Raw genomic sequence first — 20,593 nt, 5'->3', positions numbered from 1 at the left:
CTGGGTGGCTCAGTCGGTTAAGCCTCCGGCTTCGGCTCAGGTCAGATCTCACGTTCGTGGGTTCGAGCCCCGCGTCAGGCTCTGTGCTGAAAGCTAGCTCAGAGCCTGGAGCCTGCTTCCAGTTCTGTGTCTCCTACTCTCTCTGCCCCTCCCCCTCTCATGCTCTGTCTCTCTCTGTATTAAAAATAAATAAAATATTAAAAAATATATATATATTTAGAAATAATAACAAGTACAGAATATGCTTTGTGTATACCAGTAAGACCCCAGCCTGAAGACAGTACAAAGGTAACCAGGAAGCCAAGTGGTGAAGCTGAGCTGGATGAGGCAGTATTAGGCACACATAGGCCTGCAATAGTTCAAATAGTTTGGAGAAATTGTTTCCACCCTCTGTGTCACCTGGCCTGCTCTGTTCTTTGCTTCTGCTTCATTTCCTTATTCTTTTTTCTCAATCATTCGGAAATGACCATTTAGCTCAATTTACTGGGCCTACTCCTTTCTTAGCACCAAAATCTGGTAGAGTGTGTGTGTGTGCGCGCGTGCATTTAGATAAACTCCCAGAAATAGAGCTGAATGTACTAAGAAAGTTGCATGAATAAGGGGGTGAGGGGGCAATAGGGAATGAATAATAATCTGTTGTTATCTCCTGAGTGTTTGCCAAATGCCAGGATTTACATTTAATCCTTACAATACCCTATAATGTACAGGCACCATTATTATCCCTACTTTATAGATGAAGTAACTGAGACTGAATCATATGTACCTATGGAAGCAGGGGAGCTGGAATCCAGTGAATGCCTGTCTTAATCCAATGTCAGTTCTGTGAACACAATTAGTGTTAAATATTTGTAATGGACCACGTTACAACTAATCCTTATCTTATAAAGATATCTCTGAAGGGCAAAAGAATGAACTGTTTGTTTCTCCCAGAATTTTTGCGAGTACTGGTAGGATTTGTTTTGTTTTGGGCTTTTTTTTAAATGTAATTTTTAGATCAATTTAGGTTATTAATCTAAATAACCTAATTATTGAAATTAAGAGGAAGCTACAGAGATTTCCCATATACATTAGTAGGCTTTTCTCATTAAGGATTTAACTCCAGGGATCATTATAGGCAAGAGAGTATTCTTCATGAACTTGGAGTTAATCTCAAGGTCCTCTTCCTAGGTATTATGCACCTGGCCTTGGGCAGAACTAACAGCCTTCTACTCAATTTCTATTCTAAGTAGCTAATAAGTGTTTTTTGATCTTGACAAGGTGCTATACGATGTATGATAGATAAAAATGATAAAGACTGGTTCTTGCCACCCATTCCGCTCTGCCCCAGCACACACACAAGCCATTCACAAAAGAACTATTAGCCAATGATGTGGAGCTAGCTCTTGGTGATGTGAGCCCTGAGCGGATTGCTGGGTCCTCAGCTGGCGAGGGAACGCTTCAAAGTCCCTTCTGAGCTGTATGTCTGAATTCCCCATCTGGCCCTCCTCTTGTGTTACTTTTACTACCAGCTCATTCTCGATTGATTTCCAGCTTCCCTAAATTCAATCTCTATGTTATATTCTACATTCAAACTGCTTAGTGTCTCTCATTATCCACAAAGATTTTCCTAGGTCTTTATCTTGGATCTAATTCTTTTCCCCTAAATCTTCAAAGGGGTAATCAATCCTGAATATAACTCTGTAGTTTAAGAAAAAATGTTTTTTAAGCTGCTCATTGCAAAACACCTGGGTCCTGGCTGTGGGCCAGCCATCAGTCATTCTCCTTGGCCGAAGGTGGCAGGTCAGCTGGAGAGGATGCCCCACGATAGGCCAGGCAGTAACAGTCTGTCCTTCTAACCATATGAAGAGAAGCACCAGTGAGCTGGGGTTGGCCTCATTGTTTGGGGATTGGAAGGATAAACAAATATTTTCATAGGGTGTGTCCAGAACTGAGTAGTCAAGGTCATTATGGTGCAAACAGAACACATGGTGTCAGTTTGTCCTATGTCTGGGCTCAAGTGGTCTTTCTTGACAGCGTCTATAAAGAACACAGAGCATACTGTTATCGCTACTGTTGATATTGGGTGTGCTTTTTTTTAGTGAGATTTCTAGATCTGTGTCCCTTTCATGTAGATTACTTTGGAAGTGGAGGCTTGCATTTTCTGTGGATTGGGCCTTTGCACAGTGTGCTTTGCTCCTCCACATGAAACTGACCTATAGTGCTCTTGTTCATTAGTTCCACCCAAGGAAGTAGCAGGTCCTCACAAGGAGTCTCAAATGGACTTCCATATTCTTTCGCAGATGGGGGTAAGAGCACCTGAATATATCAGAATCTCTCTTTGAAAAAGCTTTACTGTGATGAGTCTGAAAAAAATAATATAAAGGAGTATTCGTACCACTTTCTTTTTGGACACTCCTCATTTTTCTGAATGGTAACATAATGAAATTTTTTTGTTTTTGTTTTCCTAAATAGCCATGATATAGGTAAGAAGGATAGGATAAAAAAGGATAGTTAGGATAAAAAAAGTTTCAGATGTTTCTTGTTTTTTAATGGGAATGTCCATCTACATACACTATAGTATGTAACACTTTCTAATACCATGTCATATACCATTTCATGGCTTTGGGAATATTCTTTTTTTCTGAATAGGCACCAGGACAATTTATCTGCAAAGTTTAAATTAGTGCCTTGTCATTAGCAAACTTCACTTACTAGTTTTAGTCAAATCTAAGCTGCACAATAGTTGAATTGGTGACTATTATATTTGTTTAACTGCTGTAAAGTAAGTTTGCAACAATAGATGCTTGCACTTAAATAGCCTGCAGAGCATCACGACCCTATCAATCATGCAGAGATTTCCCTCCTGCTGTCTCTTCTGATGGACAATTCTGCTGATGTGGATATTCAGAAAGAAGGGATCAGGAAGAACAGATGATGGATAAAGACAATCTTCTGTCTTGAGAGGAAATCAGAGAAATCCTTTTAAGGAATTTCTTTGTCATGGTGTCAGAAGATTAATTATGCTCGTGTGAGAACAGCTTTCTCATTGGGTGAAAAGAGACATTATCCCCCTGACTTGTGACAGAAGTTTTTTTTTTCAAAGAAAGAGAGTCAAAGATTTCAGAGTATCTGAAATCTTCTTATTCTGTTGTTTTCTAAGCATCCTCCAGGACCGTTGGATTACATCCATGACATTGTGATGTTCAACAAGTAATTAATGAATCAAGAACTTTTGTTTTACATTTTAAGCAATTTCCTCCTGCTAGTCCTCATGCAAATCTCTTCAGAGGTCTTAATATATGGGATTGTACATCAGATTTTAAAATCACATAGTAATAGTATAGGTGATAACTTATTACTAGCCAGGAGTGGTAGCTTATTAAAGTCTTATGAAAGAAAAGACACTGCATTGCAACCCAGAATGTGTACACACAATTGATGAACGCAATTTTTAACAACGCAAATATAATTGGAAAAGGTATCCTTTAAAAAATTCAACTCTTAATTGTATAATTTAATCTAGTTGTAAATAGTGATAATATTTAAGATATTTATATTCCTTGAAACTTCTTTGAGCATAACAAATGAGTATTCAAAAAAACCTTTGACAGTTAGAGACAAAATACATTGCCTAAAGCATAACAATAATAAAGTTGTTCCATATAACTTTATTTTCCATGTAACTGAAGCCTCAAAACAAAAATATTAGTTATTTCATTGAAAGATTTTCCTAAAACACATTACTTAGTATTCTGCCTTTTAAGTAGTGCATATTAACTGAGTTAGGGTCCTAATTATAAAGATCTGCTATTGTGGTTCACTGAATTACAGTGTTACCTGCAGTGACCATTGAAGTATTTAGTGTAGGGTTACTAGCCTCTATAATATCCTGAGTGTTGACTACATATATATGTGTGTGTGTGTTTATGTGTGTGTATATATATATGTATATTTGTCTACTTTTTGTAGATATGGAATCTCTTCTCTTTAGCTGAGTTATCGCTTCTCCCTGGAACCAGTGTATTATGTTGCTGGTAAACTATTTTGTGTTATACCTGAGGGTGAGTCTGTACCTATAATACAGATTAGTTACATTTGTTTTTATTTCACTGTGAAAGCTTATTTTTCTCTTATTTCTAGGTGCTTGACCAGTTCAAGGATAGGTAGTTGAGGTTTCCCAGAAACCTGATGTCTGGAAGTTGGCAATACTGTGTTCACACACACACACATACACACACGCACGCACTACACACATGCACACAAATGCACATATAAATGTGTTCGTTTACTAATTGTATCAAATATTAATACTCTGTTCAATGTATTATTTTAGTGATTCTGTGAATACTGTATCACCAGTACCATACTTTTACATCCCACCCTTGAGAATAGATTTGCAGTGACCACTCCACTCTAGACACTTCTTCCCTACCTTTCCTGGGGCTCTAACATTACTGTTGTGAAATGGTAGCTACACCCTGGTTTTAAATACAAACAAACTATTAGATTGCATGAAAAAACTTCAAACTGAGCATTAAATATTAGCTGATGTTAGCAATTATAATTTTTGCAGTAACTATAGTAATTGAAGGGCCAGATTCAGATCTTTGTAGAGAGTTCATAGCAAAGACCAAATGAGTGAGTCTTACTTTAACTCATTCTTGATAATGATACTTAGAAGAACAGATTTAAGCTCAAAATTTAGGATTCTTGAGTTTTACACAGGATCTAGAATTTGATATATTACCAATTCTATTTTTAATTGTTTTTAAGGATAATAAACTAAAGCGATGATTTTCATAAAACACACAAAATGTTTAAGAAACAATCCCAGGAAATAGAAGTCCAGTAGAAGATGCAATCCCTTTTCTCCTTCATTTAGAAAAAGGGACCATTTGCATTTTGTCTTCCTCAAAGAAAAATCATACCGTTAGGCCACTCTTGCATTTTAGCAGGATGAGTTTACTTTGGAGAGGACTTTAATTAAAACTGGAGGTAATTCATCTTGATGACACAGGGTACTAAAAAAAAAAGTTTACTAATTAATAAAAAATATAGCCAGTTATAGAAAATGTTTCTCTCTTTGTCTTTCTGACCCTGCTGTTAAAGGAGAACAATCAATTTATCACCACCAGCTGCATGAATTCAATGGAAAGGAACTTGAGGTTTTCTCCTTCCTAAACCCTTGCTGAATTGTTCTGGCAGTACATAAAAGTGGGTCATTTGTACCTAAAGTACTTTACCAATGCTCCATTAATCTTAGTGATGGTGTTCTTTTTTTCCCTGCAAGAAGCAGGATGAGGGGATATTACGGGGGAAAAAGAAGAGTTAAGCATTTTTTTAATGGATGTGTGAATGAAGAGGGAAAGCCATTTAATATTTTGTAGCCTGTTTTTTTTCTTTTGCTAATGAATACATGATCAAAATATCAATGATTGTTTTGTGGTATATTTTATATTATTTATTGATAGCATTCAATACCTTCAGGATTAAGAGGAATGTTTAACAATTTGTGAAAAAGATTGTTTGACTTTGGATATATGCCAAGAAGATCTTCAGTTGAGAAACAAATGTTGTGTCAGACCAAAATAATGTGAAAAGATAGGTGAATCAAGGACAAAAGATGTTTTCCTTTGGTTATTTTGTTTTAAGTATAAAAGCTTTATCATTGTGCTGCGTAATCACAATGATTAAAATGGAAAGTAAACTAACCTAAGACTTGAAGTTTTCTCAGCTGCTAAATGAATTTTGTAAGGACCTTGATTATAGTCTATAATGTGCTTTGTATTTCTTAAAATAATTTCTTTAAACAGTGAGAGAATGCTAGGTGGCAAGGCTGCATTGACCTTCCCTGTTGGTCTTGTCTGTTGATTGGCAGGTTTCAAAGGTTAAACTAGCTACAGATGAAATGTAATCATTAGTGACTTGGTTCCTTTCCAGATCCCTCTGGAAACTGCAGTAAGCCAATTTTGTTCATTTATAAAGAAGAAAGAAAACTCATTCCCTGAGCAGTTTGGAATGGGAAGCAGCCACTGTCTCCTTCCTTCTTACTTAAATAAACGAGCTAAATGGAAAAATAAACTTTACTTTTTCACATCTGGTATAAAGCTTTCTCTTTTGTTGAAAGTTCACATGCTCCCTTTGCTATGCCTAGTCATGTGATTCAGGTGTCTTCCTTCCTTCTGTAAAGTGACTTGTGTAATTATCATAAGGAAAGACCCTGACTGATTTTAACAGCCCATGAACATCATTATATATAAACAAACAAAGCCCTCCTATTGGGAATGATATCAGATGATGTTTGACCCAGTCTCCTACATATCTGTTGAGTAGTAAAGCAACAACAGGTGCTTATGCCAGTGATGCAGCAGAAAACTTGAATAGGCAAAGTCTGCTGGGTCTTCCTTACACTGAATCAGATTATATTTATTTTGTGTGAGCTCTTCTTACTGTAACTAATATTTCAGTTTTCCTTTATGGCATTCACCAACTTTGACAACCTAGAGCAGGATGTCACAGGCAGTCATATCATGATTCTGAGGCACACTGGCATATACTAACCACCAGGATACCACTAATCATCAAAATTTACCTTTGCAAACTCCCCATATGTCTTTCTACCTTACCTCCACCCTTCTGTGTTCCTGGATCATTTTCTCAGAACTCCCCTCCATTCTGACATCTCTTCCCTAGTGAACTAATTTAATAATTGTATTTAATAATATTGCAGTTTTTCTGTTTAACTTTTCCATGAAATGGGAGCATCCTTGATGCCTCTTATTGTAGAGTTGAACATTCCAAATGTTCTTCTAATATACATCCTTCATGTAACACAGAATCCAATTACTATTAGTTAAAGCTTGGTTAGAAGCTATTTGGGATGGGTGGGGGACATAGAATGTGAAACCTAGAGAAGTTGGTGTTTTGTTTTGTTTTGTTTTGTTTTGTTTTGTTTTGGATGCTAAGCATAATGTTTCATCCAAAGGATTTTTATGAGGTTTTCTGAGAACAGTATTTCCTTAGGAAGTTATTGGGATTGATTTTAGTGTGCCAATTTTTTTTACATTTAACAGTTAAAAACCTAGTTGATAAGCAATGTTGAATTTTTTTAGATGCTTTCATTCCCTGCTAGAGCCAGCCTGTGAGGAAGAGGTAAAGGTCAAATGCCACAGGCATCCAAAAAAATGGTGGGGGTGTACACAGTGCTCTTCCCAATAACAAGTTACTGTTGTCATGGCAAAATGGGCTTTCTAACTCTCTTGTGCTTTTAGGTATGTTCTTTGAGCATAACCAGAATGGCAGGGAGCTTAGGAGGCACCATCATTGGTTTGTTTCCATTTTCCAAAGGAAGAAATTGAAGCAGAAAGCAATCAAGAAGCCAGTCCTAAGACTGTGAGGTTTCTTTCTTTTCTTTTTAATGTATATGGCTAACTGTTATAAATAAGCATCCCCTTTAACAATCATACACAATTTTGATCCCTGCCTTTTTTCCAAATAAGTTGTTTTCAAACTTTAATGTAATAGAATCATCTGGGGTTCGGGTTCCCTATTTGCTAAATCTAATAACACTTTCTGTGGTATTCAAAATGCAGATTCCTGAGTCCTTATCTAGAACTAGTGACTCCTAAATCTCAGAGAGAGGACAAGGAATCTACATGGTGAATACCATTCATCAGGTGATTTGCATGCAGTCCTCGAACTAGACTTTGTGAAAAACACTGATGTAAATGATGAGGTGCTTTAACCATGTTTCAGTGAGCACATTGGTTTCATCAAGAAAAATTATTAGTAATTCCTGCCAGATTTTCTATTTAGTTACATTCTGGTCAAAGATAGCCCATGCTATAGCAGTTGCTGAAACAAATGGGAACATTCTTTCCATTCTTCCCCACTATGTCCTGATTTATCATTCAGCATTTTCTGCTACCACCACCACCACTACTGTCCAACTAGCAAAAGAACTTTTGAAAAAAGAGCCTCTCTGGGCATCCAAATTGGCAGGACTGACCCCCTCCATCTCTCTTTACTGTGGATTGTCTCCATCCATAGCTCTGGTGACTTGTTTCTTCATGCTATTTCTTTTTACAGTTCTCCTTAGTTTCTTCACCTTTTATCCCAAAATAAAGAGCACTTTGTCTTTCAACTTATATGCCAGCAGTCCATATAACTCAATTCCATTAATTAGGAAGTTCCTTATATTTTCATTCTCAACAAAGATTTTTCCAGGTAGGTAACAGAATGAAAAGTAATAAGGGAGAGTGAAGATCATATCCCTGGATGAAAAGTTGTCATTCTGGTTTAAGCTTTAAATTTATCTTCTTAGAAAATTTGAAGTTTAAAAAAAATGCAAATAGTAAAGCCAGAATATGAATGTATATAATCAGATTGGAATGAGTTACGAATCCCATTTTCTTTTAGTCTGACTTCTGCAATAGACCAAGAATGACTTTTAAAAATTATTTTCAAACCTGAACAATGGATATCATTCTGACCTCAGAAGTCTCTAATTAGGATATTTACAGTCTGTGTATGTAAACAAACTCATGTTTAACCAACCTGACATTTGTTAGTTCTCTCATGAGTTTTAATTAACAATATTGATTACAGTTTAGACCATTTTTACATATTCTTTTCTGTTACTGCAGAGAACATAATGTAACTTAGCTTGAAAAATACACATGTTTAAAGGATGTAGTTTTGGGTAATACCAGTGCTAACTTTCTCAAATAAGTCACTCAATCTTTTGTCTATATTCTCATAACGAATACAATGTGAATCTCAGGATGTTATTGTGAGGTTAAAGGAAGTAAAGTGCATCAATGTAAAACTCTCATAGTTTTGAGTATTTTAGGAAATTTTGTCTACTTTAGATATTGGTTGTATCTAATGACAATTAAGAAACCTTTCTCAACCTTAGACTAAAATAGTATTTTGTACATCTATTATTTTCATAGGGTTTATTTTGACCAACTTAATATAATCACATTCTTATAAATATTTAGCACCTAGGATACTATAATTATGTTTTACTTTTAATTCTTATTTTCTTTTTTTACCATAAAGGATATTTTATTGATAAACCTTAAGGGCAGTTTATTTCTCTGACAGTTACCCTACCAAGTAGTATGGTTGGTTTGATTATATATTTTTGCTTCATTTGCTTACTTCTAAGATCCCTCCCAGTTCAGCCCATGCTCCACATCCCTACCCACAGGCACTGATGATATAGGAATATGATGTGGTCTCTACCACCATAGCCCCTCACATAGTAGCCGAACAGAAAAAAAGTTGTTTCTGGCATCAGAGGACATGCATTTGAGTACCTTGCTTCTTCTGGGTGTGGTAATCTTACAAAGATTATAATATACATGAGAGAACACTCTGTAAAAGCATAATTCTTCTTATGGTTAGGGATTTCTGTAAGAGTATTAACATTTATTGTATGTCTAATATAAGCCAGGTGCTCTGCATACACGATCTACTATAATCCTATGAGGTAGGAGATCTTATTCTCATTTTACAGATAATAAGTAGCCTCAAGCCACGTGATTGCAAAGTATTAGAACGTGATTTGAATCAGATTTTTCACCTCCACACCATTTTCTTCACTGCTATAGGGACACACAAGTCAGGCCATTCTTGGTTCTGTCTCTGAGCTACCAAGGAGAGAGGGGAGGAATAGATGAGACAATGAAAGGAGGCTTTCCATGAATGCAGTCAGCAAATAAGGAGATATCTGAGAAAATTCTGTTACTGACTTGATAGGGCATATGTCTGCCACCGTCTATGTGACAAAACTGAAAAGACTGGAGAAGCCACAGCACTATGAGGGTTTGAGGGAGTGGAGGATGAGAGTTGTGCCCATCATCTGCTACTGCAAGCTTGAAATGTGACTCAGTCACCAGTCTCTTTATTTTTCTACTTTCTTTTGCCTCTGTCAAACAAGGGTGATTGATTATATTTTTAAATAAATAGTACAACAAATTTTAATCTTACTATAATGTTATTATGATTATATTTTTTAAGCCTCAGGATGAGATGAAGCCAGAAAGCTGTTAGTTCATACTCACTGAAATTTTTCAGTGTCTTCCCACATGAACATAAATGAAGTCAAACTTTTCACCTGGCCTAAAGGCTTCAGGTGATATCAGCTCATTAGTTGTGAACTGTTTCCTTCTGTGTCAGTGAAGCCTTGCTTAAGACCCTATTAGGGTTTGACAAACAGTGGAGTACCTCTCAAAGGGAAAGTGGGAGCTGAACTACTTTTGTTCTAGGTGAGGGACAATTATCAAATTGAGGTATGATGAGAAATTAATTTTCAAATATAAACAGGAAAAGGTTCTCATCATTATAACTCAAGATTGGGCTTATAGAATTTTAGGACTATTTAAATTATCAGAACTACTTTTGCCTGTCTGCTTATCTGCTATTGATAGAGGGTCTTTAAATACATTTGTAAAATTTCAGACTGATTGATGGTCTGAAAATGTTGAATAGAAAGCCATTTGATCTAATCTTACACATATTGTCAGTAACATGTCTTCTTACAGGATTTTCAATAAGTAATTACTTCTACCTTATATCAGCATTATTAAGCCTACCACTATGGATATCTAGTGAATAAAACTGGCAATCGTATTGGAAGTTATTAAATTTATTTAACATAATTCCCTAATTCCTCTTTCAAAACAAAACAAACAGCAGCAAATATTAGCCTTCCTCACATGGAAGTAAATAAGGTTTTCCTTCCAAATTTTCAAACTTAAACACCTAAACTGTATTTGAGTCTAAACTTTGTGACAAAAGCCAAACAAGCGTGGGAAGTGATGGAAAATGTCCAGGAAATTATACCATAGCCTAATGTTTTGCTGCTTTCCATTTTGGTAATTCATACTTAAAAGTATTACAATAAAATGGAAGAAAAGTTACTTACTCTTAGAGAGATTCAAGTTTTTCTAGTTGGTGCATAAAGTAGCAGTACTCATGAACAGAGTGGTACATTGAAATGGTGTGTATTTCATGGTGAAACATGGTACCCATGGTTTTTTAAGTTTAAATATAGATCATTTAAGGTCATTACAGGGCTTTAAAATGTCAGGAAGATTAAAAGGGAAAAGGCTAGCAAATCTGGTTCATGAATTTTGGTCATAAACATGTTATATTCAGGAACCATGTTTAAGTCCCTGTTCTTTTAGGACAACTTCTTGAAACACAACTTAGATGGAATTATTATTATTTTTTTTAATGATTATACTTAAGCACCTGATAACCTAATGAAGACAATTTCTTAATGTGTCAAAATGGGTTCTTTGTATCTTGTTTGAATCTTTTGTTGCCTTAAACTAATCTGCTTTAGGGTTCTCAAATCCAGGCATTTTACAATGCATACTCTAGCAATGGCATTCATTTGGAATGCTGCCTTTTGTTTACTAGCTTTCCCAGACCCTGACTGCTTCCTTTGGTCATCTGGTATCTTCACTAATGTGATTGGTACTCCTAGGCTCTGCAGGTAGCCATGAGTCTTTATAAGTGGGATTTACAATGGGACTCACCACCCTGGCTGCTAATGAAGGGAACCATGGGGATTTTGTTTTGTTTTTCTCTGTCTTCCAAAAGAGTGAAGGAAAATTGAGTTCTGGTTTTGCTAATTATCTTTATTTTCCATTTACTTTAGTTTTTACAATTGATTTACTAACTTTGGTGCAAAAATACAAATATTTTCCCTTAGGAGTTAAATGTTTCATCTGCCAGCCCTTCATGCTAATCACTGGAATTGTTTATTATTGAACCTGGAAAGAACAAAGTGGGATCTCTGTTTAAACTCAACCAACTGGCATTTCACCTTCATCTGTTTTTGTCTTTCAGGAGATTTTTGACCAGTTTGGTTGTTTAAAAACAAAAAAGCATATGACTGGAAGCCTTGACTTCTACTACCAGCCTTGCCATTTAATACATCTATAACCTTGAGTAAGTCACTTCTCTTTAATTTCTAATCTGAAAAAAAAAGAAAGTGTCACCTAAGGTACACAAGAGATCTGAGATGGTGTTTCATATTCTAGCCTTCTTGTCTTTTTACTAGCAAAATGAATGACAGTGCTCTTTTGTTTGATTTTTGGATAAATCTACCATTGAAAAACATCTTGCATCTGTTCAATGTTTTAACCAGCAGTCAAAGCAATAATTAAATATAAAATGCCAGTGTCTTCATTTTAGAGGCAGTATGCTCTGTGAAGATTAAAGGAAGTTCATTCTAGCCCAACTTTATAGAGATGGGGATTTGTTTACTGTTTTCTAATTGTAAAACATGGCACCCATTTTTTTTAATATAAGTATAGTCGACATATTATATTAGTTTAAGATGTACAACATAGTGATTTGACCATTACATACATTATGAAATGCTCACCATGATAAGTATAGTTACCATATGTCATCATACAAAATTATTATAATATTATTGACTATATTCCCTATGTTATACTATTCAGCCCTTTAACTTATTTATTTTATAGTGTGAAGTTTGTACCTCTTAATCCCCTTTACCTGTTTTGCCCTTCCCCCAACCACCTCCCCTCTGTCAACCACCAGTTTGTTCTCTGTATTTATGGGTCTCTTTCTGGTATTTGTTTGTTTTTGCTTGTTCATTATTTTTTTTTTAGATTCCATATATTATTTAAGTCATATGGTTCTTGTGTCTCTGACTTATTTCACTTGGAGCCCATGTTTTAATTGTGCTTTATTAAGGCAGTATTCTTAAGTGTGGTTTCAAGGTCTTCCAGGAGTTATGAAATGCTTGGATTTTATTTTATTTTATTTTTATCTTCTTGTTTTTTGTTGTTTTGGGTTTTTTTGGTGTTTTTGGGTTTTAGAATGAAAAGGGACATCTGCAATCATCAGGTCCAATCATCTGAGTTTTATTATCATGGATTCAGCAGATCCAGAAATGCTGAGTAGCTCATCCGTGGTCAAAGAGCCTAGAGAGCTGCCTGTAGGGTCCAAACTCCAAAGACAAAATGTTATGTACCTGGTGGAGGTGTCCTAACTACTTCTTAATGAAAAACAGAGGATGAAAGGCTGAGAGGAGGGGATTATTTATTCTAAGTCTGAAAACTTAAAATTACTGCTTGATAGAATTAGATAGTTGGTTAGTTTCCACATTGCAGGTTCCAGATTAAAGTCAATCCTATCCCACAAATGTTTAACAAAATATTGTGTGTAAGGTATGGAACTACAGTGATGCTCCCATAGAACTGTGCAAAATCACAATCCCTCCCCTTAGAGACTCAGCCTAACATGGGGATAAAACAAGTACATAATAGGGAATAAAAATGATTTAAAAACACAGATTTCAAAAGGTGAAGAACTTTGGAGTTCTCAAAGACTCCAAGAACTTTGAGGATTTCAAAGTCCAAAGGGGAGGTGGACTTAAATAAAACCTGATAGGTTAAGTGTTCATTAGCAGATCAAAGGTAAAATCAGGGTGCTCTGGGAATTCACAGGCAAAGTCTTGAATCAGAATGAGAGAAAAGAAAGGAACTAGTAAAATAATAAAATTTTGGCAAGACTTCCTATTGTTGATTTGTTTTGGTTTTGGGGGTTGGTTTTTTTTTTTTTTCAGCTTGAGAAAATCCCTCAATCATGCAGATGGATATCAACTATAAATTCATTCTCTCTAATCCTAAATACAACTTAATTATATCCTGAGTTGAGTACCCTTAGTGAATTCCTCTCTTTTTTTCTCTAATCAATTATCCTAAATCTACTCCACTCCCTTTAAGCCTGTACCCAACTGCCCTTTTCTCAGCAGGCTGCTTCTCTTACTTCTAGGAGCCCTAAAGAGTGCCAGTAATTGGCTTGATTTAGCTGACCTCTAAGTACTAGTGATGTCAAGTGCTTTGTCTCCAACCCTGTTTCCCTCCAAACTTTAGACTTGTCTACCATGTCACTGCTGGGTATCTCTACTTGGATATTTCAGAGCCGTCTAAAAATCAGTATATATTTTAGACCTAAATGTAGCTATCACCTTCCATGCAAAGCCTCATCTTCTTCCTCCAAGTGCCCTCAATCAGAGGAGGTACCACCATTCTCCCCAATTTGTACTTTCGAAACATGCAAATGCAGAAAGAATGTCCCGTTGGGAGGCTGCAGTGATCCAAACCACCATCCTTCTTGTTATTCAAAACATTATATGTCATTGCATGAGAAAGAACATAGTCAAGTGATTAAAAACATGGCTCTAGGTGGCACATGACTGGCTCAGTCACTGTCATGTGACTCTTGTCATGTGACTCGATCTTGGGGTCATGAGTTCAAGCCCCACATTAGGTGTAGAGCCTACAAAACAAAATAAAACAAAATAAAACAAAACAAAACCATGCCTTAAAGTAAGGTGGATCTGCATGTGATTCCTGGCACCACCACTTGCCAGTTAGCCATATGAGCTTGAGCAAATTATTAAACTTTTAAGACTGGGTTACCTCATATGAAAAATGGGAACATAGTAATACTTACATCAAAGAGTATTTGGAGGGTTAAAAGAGTTATCACATAGGAAGCTTTCAGCAATGGTATTCCTGTCTAAGATCAGGGAGAGCAAAGACCATTTCTGTATTGTTCACCATTGTATCTGCAGGACCTGCCTCAGAGAAGGCACTCAATATATATCTACTGAATGAATGTATGAGGTAGTGGCATGCCTGAATTGAGGGACTAACAGTGAGGATGGTGAAAAGCAATGCAAGATAGAGACTTGGGCTTCACCCTGAATCATTTGCCCATGATATTGGTCACCAATTCCTACTGATTTAATTCCTAAGTATTTTTCAGGTCTCTCCATCCCTCTGTATCTCTTCCATAACTGCACCCATGCGGGCATCATGATCTCTCACCGGGACTATTAGTAGAAGTTTCTGAGAACTGTCTCTATATCCTGTTTTTTCTCCACTTGAGCCCCTTCCAGACTGCCACGAGAAGAATCTATTCAAAGCTGAAATGAGAACATGTAATTTCTTTGTTTAACATCCTTTCATGTGGCTACTTTTTATCCATAGGATCCAGCTTCAGCTCCTCACAACTGGGTCTATATTTTCATCTTCCTTTCCTACTGTTCCCTCTTTCACATTTGATAGTCTAGCAATTACAGACTGGTCTTGTCTTCAGAACATGCTGTGCTATTTCTTGTCTTCATGCTTGTAAGAAGTACTTGCTTGTTCTTTGAAATCCCTTCTCTCCTATATCAGTTAGGAGTACATTTGTCTGCACATGACAGGAAACATTAAATTTGGAAGTTTATTTCTTTTCCATATAAACAAAGTTTGGAGGTAATTGTCTACGGCTGGTAAAGCATCTCCACTATGATCAGGGACCCGGAATCCTGCCCTGTGGTTCTACCATTGGTGTGTGTCTTTCATCTGTTCCTCTTTCCTTTCTCCGCCCGTCCAGGACCTTATTCCATTAATCATTTCCTCTCTTTGGTGTCACCACCTCTCCATTTCCTTGGAGGGAAGAAAGTCATCCTGTGAACATCCCTCATTCTAATATCTTTCCTGCCATTCTACCTTTCCAACAGCTACCAACGGATTTCCATCCTAGTTCACCATACTTCTTGAAAGACTAATTGCTACATGGTACATTTTCATTCTTGATCCTATTTGACCTTCCTTTTCTGTTGAAACTGTTGACTACTTCCCATTTCTCCAAACTCTCTTGTCCTTTGGTTTTCAAAACCCCACAGGGTCCTGGTTTCCTTCCTGCTTCTCCTACTGCTCCTTCTTCTGCAAAGAGGTTTTCCTCTTCCTTTGGCTGACTCTCAAGTGACGGTGTTTCTCAGACTTCCCTCCTTGACCCTTACTCCACATACTTTCTCTACAGTGGCAGTCCCTAAGTAATCTCCCCAGTACAAACAATAGTTGTCCATCTGGCAACTATCTGTCTCCAGGGTCTGTTTGTTGAGTTCCCATTCCTGAGCTTGAGTCCTGAATGTCTAACTCCCTACCTAAGGGACAGCTTTGATTATGTACAGTCCCCATCAACTCCTCCTAGATTCTTCAGAAACCTTTTTTCTGGTCTCTAACTTTCACATTATTGCCAGAGTTATCTTCTATACTTTAAAAAATCTAATTATGGTAATTTTTTTGTAAGCTTCCATTGACTTTCTTCTGCTTCTGGGACAAAATTCAACTTCCTAATTTGGCATATAAGTTCCCATACAGACTTCTTCAACCTACTTTTTATTTGTTTCTACTGCATTTATCACTCATACAAAAAATATTCAAAAGAAAAAAGTTTATTCTCACTTCTCCAATGGCTGTCATCCCTGCCTCTTGCCCACACAACTCTTGTCCCCTTTTTTCAGGGCCGGTTCAAAACTGAACCTGTTCACTGCCATTTTCACAGGAAACAACCAGTGCCAGGGATGTGGGGGGAGAAGCTGGGAAGAGAGTGACAATACTGTCCAGGATCCACACAGAGGTAGGCTGGGTGGAGATTCACAGGATTGAAACAGAAGGGCTGGTGGCCTCACAATGATGTCATCTAACTAAAGTAGGCTGGAAAGGACATGGCATAGCCTGTCAGAGGCTTTAAAGGGCATCTCATGGGCTTGTATCAAACCCAGAAAAACTGACACCAGGAGAAGAATGTGGAGGACCAGAGAGGCAGTCTTGCAGAAAATATTCCAATTCTCCCATGTTGAGGGGTGCAGAAAATCTACAGGGCACCATTTTGGCAGAAAAGCTTACCTAGTATTAGGAGGTCACCAAAGTGCCACAGACACTGAGAAAGGCTATGAGGAGATGCACAGTTTCACAAAGCACAGTGATGAAAGACCAGAGCCATGGGGTTCATGCTACTGATGCAGAAACTACAACATCTGGAACATAGGGCAGGTGGCCTTTCAGGGAGCAGTACTGTATGAGTCATCCAAAATTGACCCAGGTTAGACAACCTGGTTTGTGTTACAGAGCAGCTGACGGCATTGGGGGTCTGACAGGGGATCATGTAAAAACGACTTAAGGGGCACCTAGGTGGCTCAGTCACTTAAGCTTCTGGCTCTTAGTTTCAGCTCAGATCATGATCTCACAAATCTGAGATTGAGCCCTGCATTGGTCTCTATGCTGACAGCATGGAGTCTGCTTGGGATTCTCTCTCTCTCCTTCTCTCTCTGCCCCTCCCTTGCTCTCTCTCCTTCTCTCTCTCAAAATAAATAAATAAACATTTTTTAAAAGGACTTAAAATAAGCAGCTAGAAGAAAAGAATGGTAGAAAACTGCTCAATGGCTCTCAGGAATCAAGGGCAGTACTCGGGGCTGGGAGGACTCATGCACAAGAAACAGCACCAAAGAGGTTTCCTCTTCAACAGTCAGTTCGTTGGTGAGGGGAAAAAGATGCAGGAGGCCGGTGATGGGAACAAAGTTGGGGTCCTATAGGCGAGTTTCTGAGGGCTGGAACAGAAGAAGGAGTGCATACTGTAGACCAGTGATAGAACATAATTCTAGACCCCAAATGGGGGAAGTGGCAGATGGGGGTGGGTGTCATTGATAGAGTGGTGAGTGGAACAGCCTCATAGTAGCCATCACAGGGCCACAGGGAAATATATGGCCACTAGGTCACAAAGGGCTCCTTCTAGCCTGGATGGAAGGCACAGTCTCTCAGAGAGGTCTGTTGACACCTGGATAGTAGAAGGCACAGTGGTCTTCATATTGGCAGTGACTTTTTGGCAAAGTGTCACCAGACAGGAGGGTCAGATTTATCTTCCATAACCTGAGGTCTGTCCTTGGATGGATTGGTATTCTTGATAAAAAACCAACTTTTGAGCCTTTAAGGAATTCTCTGCTCTTTGGGAAAGCCTCCCCGGAAAGGACCTTAATGGCCTCATCAGGAAAAGGAGATTCAGCTTTGGCCCCCATCATCCACCATGATCAATGGGCCATACTTGATGCGTAGGCCTCCCCAGAGTGAGCCTCTGCCCTGGAGAAGAGGTAGGAGACTCAGCCATGGTGGAATCATTGGTCCCCTTGGTTCTGGAGGACCTCTGTGAAGAGAGTCTCCATTCTTTTTTGCCTGGCTCCTTTCTCTCAACATTGTATTTATGAGATTCATCCAGGTTGCTGATAGCAGGAGTTCATTTTCATTGCAGCATAGTATCCCACTGCATGCAGAAACAGCAACTTATTTATCCATTATACTGATGGTGGACATGCAAGTGGATTCCAATTTGGGACTGATTCCATTTTGGGGCCCACTTAGGGTCACCACACTTTCCACTGGCCATAGCGGGAGGATGCAGAAGGCTGGGTTGTCTTCCTTATCTTCTTCCTCTGGCAGTGGGGACTGCTGGAGTAGCAGCTGCTGCTTCTGATTATGCTTTCGTTTTGGCATTGTGGTTGTAGCAGTGGCTTCAGCAGAATGTGGAGGGCAGTGAGTCCTCAACCTACTATTTTATTCTCTTCTCTTGCCATACAACCCCTCCCCCAACAATGAACCTTCAGTATTTCTAAAATACATCATGGCTTTAACATTCTGTTTTATTAGCCTGTGAGGCCCTCTCAATTCTGTTTGGTGATTCCTTTAAAGCCACTCAAATGTCATCTCTTCTTTGATATTTTCTTCATTTCTCCAGACAAAATCACTACATTTTCTGTAATGATTTTTTTTAGTACGTTGCTCCTGCCTCTAGTGAACATTTACACATTTACATATCTGTCTTCACCTCTAGACTGGGATCTCTTTGAGATTGGAGATTACCTTTATTATCCTTCCTAGCACAGTTCACAGTACTTTCTAGGTGAAAAAATAAAAATAATGAAATCAGGAAATAGGAATAGTTTTTACTCTAATACTCATGAGTTTTGTTTTAGACATACTAATTTTGGACATACTGAGTTTGGGTGGAGATCAGCAACTCAGAAAAGATATTATGGCCAATGATGTAGTTATAGGAGTTACCAGCAAAGATGGTAACAAATGCTAATTGGCTTTCATGTTTTTCAACTATGGACTAAAGAAAGGTAGAAAGTTTATAGGAGGTAGAGAAAGGGTTAGGAGTTAGAATCTGGAGAATGAGGGAGAAAATCCATAGACATTCTTGTTGTAAAAAAAAAAAATCAACCCATGGTTGACACTTTTGCCTGGGGTCCTCTCCCATCTACCAGAAGTATGCACCCCTTCCACTAATTTAAAATCGAGAATCAAGAAATGCATGGGTCTAAAGATGTTCATTCTGTTTCTTCTCAGATAGGAAGCTACTGATTCAAACTTTTCATCCCAAGCTCCTGTTGACAACTTCAAACCCTTGTCCATGCTTTATCCCTAGCTCTCCTGTTTCTGTGGTGTGTGTGTTTGTGTATGTGTTTCTGCCCCTTTTGCAAAAGCAAGAGAGAGTAGATAAGGTGGAAATATCTATTTTTCCCTAAAAAATGATAAATAAACTGAAAAAATTCTTTTTTTAAATAGAAAAATAACACCTTTGGGGTTCTATTTAGATTCTTTTTTCTTTTGAGAGAGAGACACTGTGTATGTGTGTGAGCTGAGGGGGAGGGGCAGAGGAAGAGAGAGAGAAGGAGAAAGAGAAAGAGAGAGAGAAAGAGAGAGAGAGAGAGAGAGAGAGAGAATCTTAACCAGGCTCCACACTCAGCACATAGCCCAACACACAGCTTAATCCCCCCATTCCTGGGATCATGACCTGAGCCAAAATCAAGAGTCAAATGTTCAACTGACTGAGCCTCCCAGGTGTCCCAAGATATATTCTTTTCTTAACTTACTCTACCTCTACTCCACTCCTTTGCTTTCTTAATGCTTCTAGGGAATAAACACTTAAGTAGATCGTTTAATTAAACAAGCAAAGTGAGTTCTGTGTTTCCATGCAGCTTTTTAACATTTTAACAATTGATAAATTTAATTATATGAAAATTAAAATTTTCTGTTTGGGAAAACATTAAACACCAAAAGCAAAGGCAAAATGGAAAACTGGGGGAAAATGTTGCACCACATATTATACACAAAGGACAAAATTCTTTAAAATATAAAGAGCTCCTACAAATCAAGACTAAAACCAACAACCAAATATAAAAATGAATAAAGAAAATTCAGAGAATTTTCAGAGAAGAAAATTCAGAGAATTTTCAGAGAAGAAAATTCAAGGGCATTTAAATATTTGAAAAGATACTCAATTTCATCTATAGTAAGAGAAATGTAGATTAAAACTACATTGAAATATATCATTTTTTACCTGTCAAATTGACAAGGATCCAAAAGTAGATAATATTCTACATTGTTGAAAGTATAGGGATCCATAAATTGCTGATGGGAATGTAAATTGGTTCAGCCATTAGTTCAACTCTCACTTGGTACCTGATTATCAGGGATTCTTTCCAACCCAGCTTTTCTTTGCTTTTGGTGATTTCCTGCTTGATGTGGACCTTAGAGATACTGATCTATAATTGAAAATGTTTCTAATGTGTAGAAGAAATGAAGACTGCTTTGTGTGTGATAAAACAAAACAAAACCAGGGAACATTTAACAAAATTAAAACTGCACATATCCTTTGATCAGCAATTTTACTTCCAGACATTTATCCAGGTACTAAATCGGTGTGTATTAATTAGTTGCAGAGTTGA

General features: G+C 37.5%; 1 pseudogene; it reads right to left on the bottom strand.

The window, feature by feature from the left end:
- Positions 1–17,884, bottom strand: part of LOC115277428 — a 66,590-nt pseudogene extending 48,706 nt beyond the window's left edge.
- Positions 17,885–20,593: the final 2,709 nt, after the last annotated feature.

The sequence above is a fragment of the Suricata suricatta genome, chromosome 14 (genome assembly GCF_006229205.1).
Source record: "Suricata suricatta isolate VVHF042 chromosome 14, meerkat_22Aug2017_6uvM2_HiC, whole genome shotgun sequence".
NCBI classification, from domain to species: Eukaryota; Metazoa; Chordata; class Mammalia; order Carnivora; family Herpestidae; genus Suricata; species Suricata suricatta.
The sequence above is the reverse complement of the archived record's forward strand: the minus strand, read 5'-3'. Positions and strand labels throughout refer to the sequence as shown.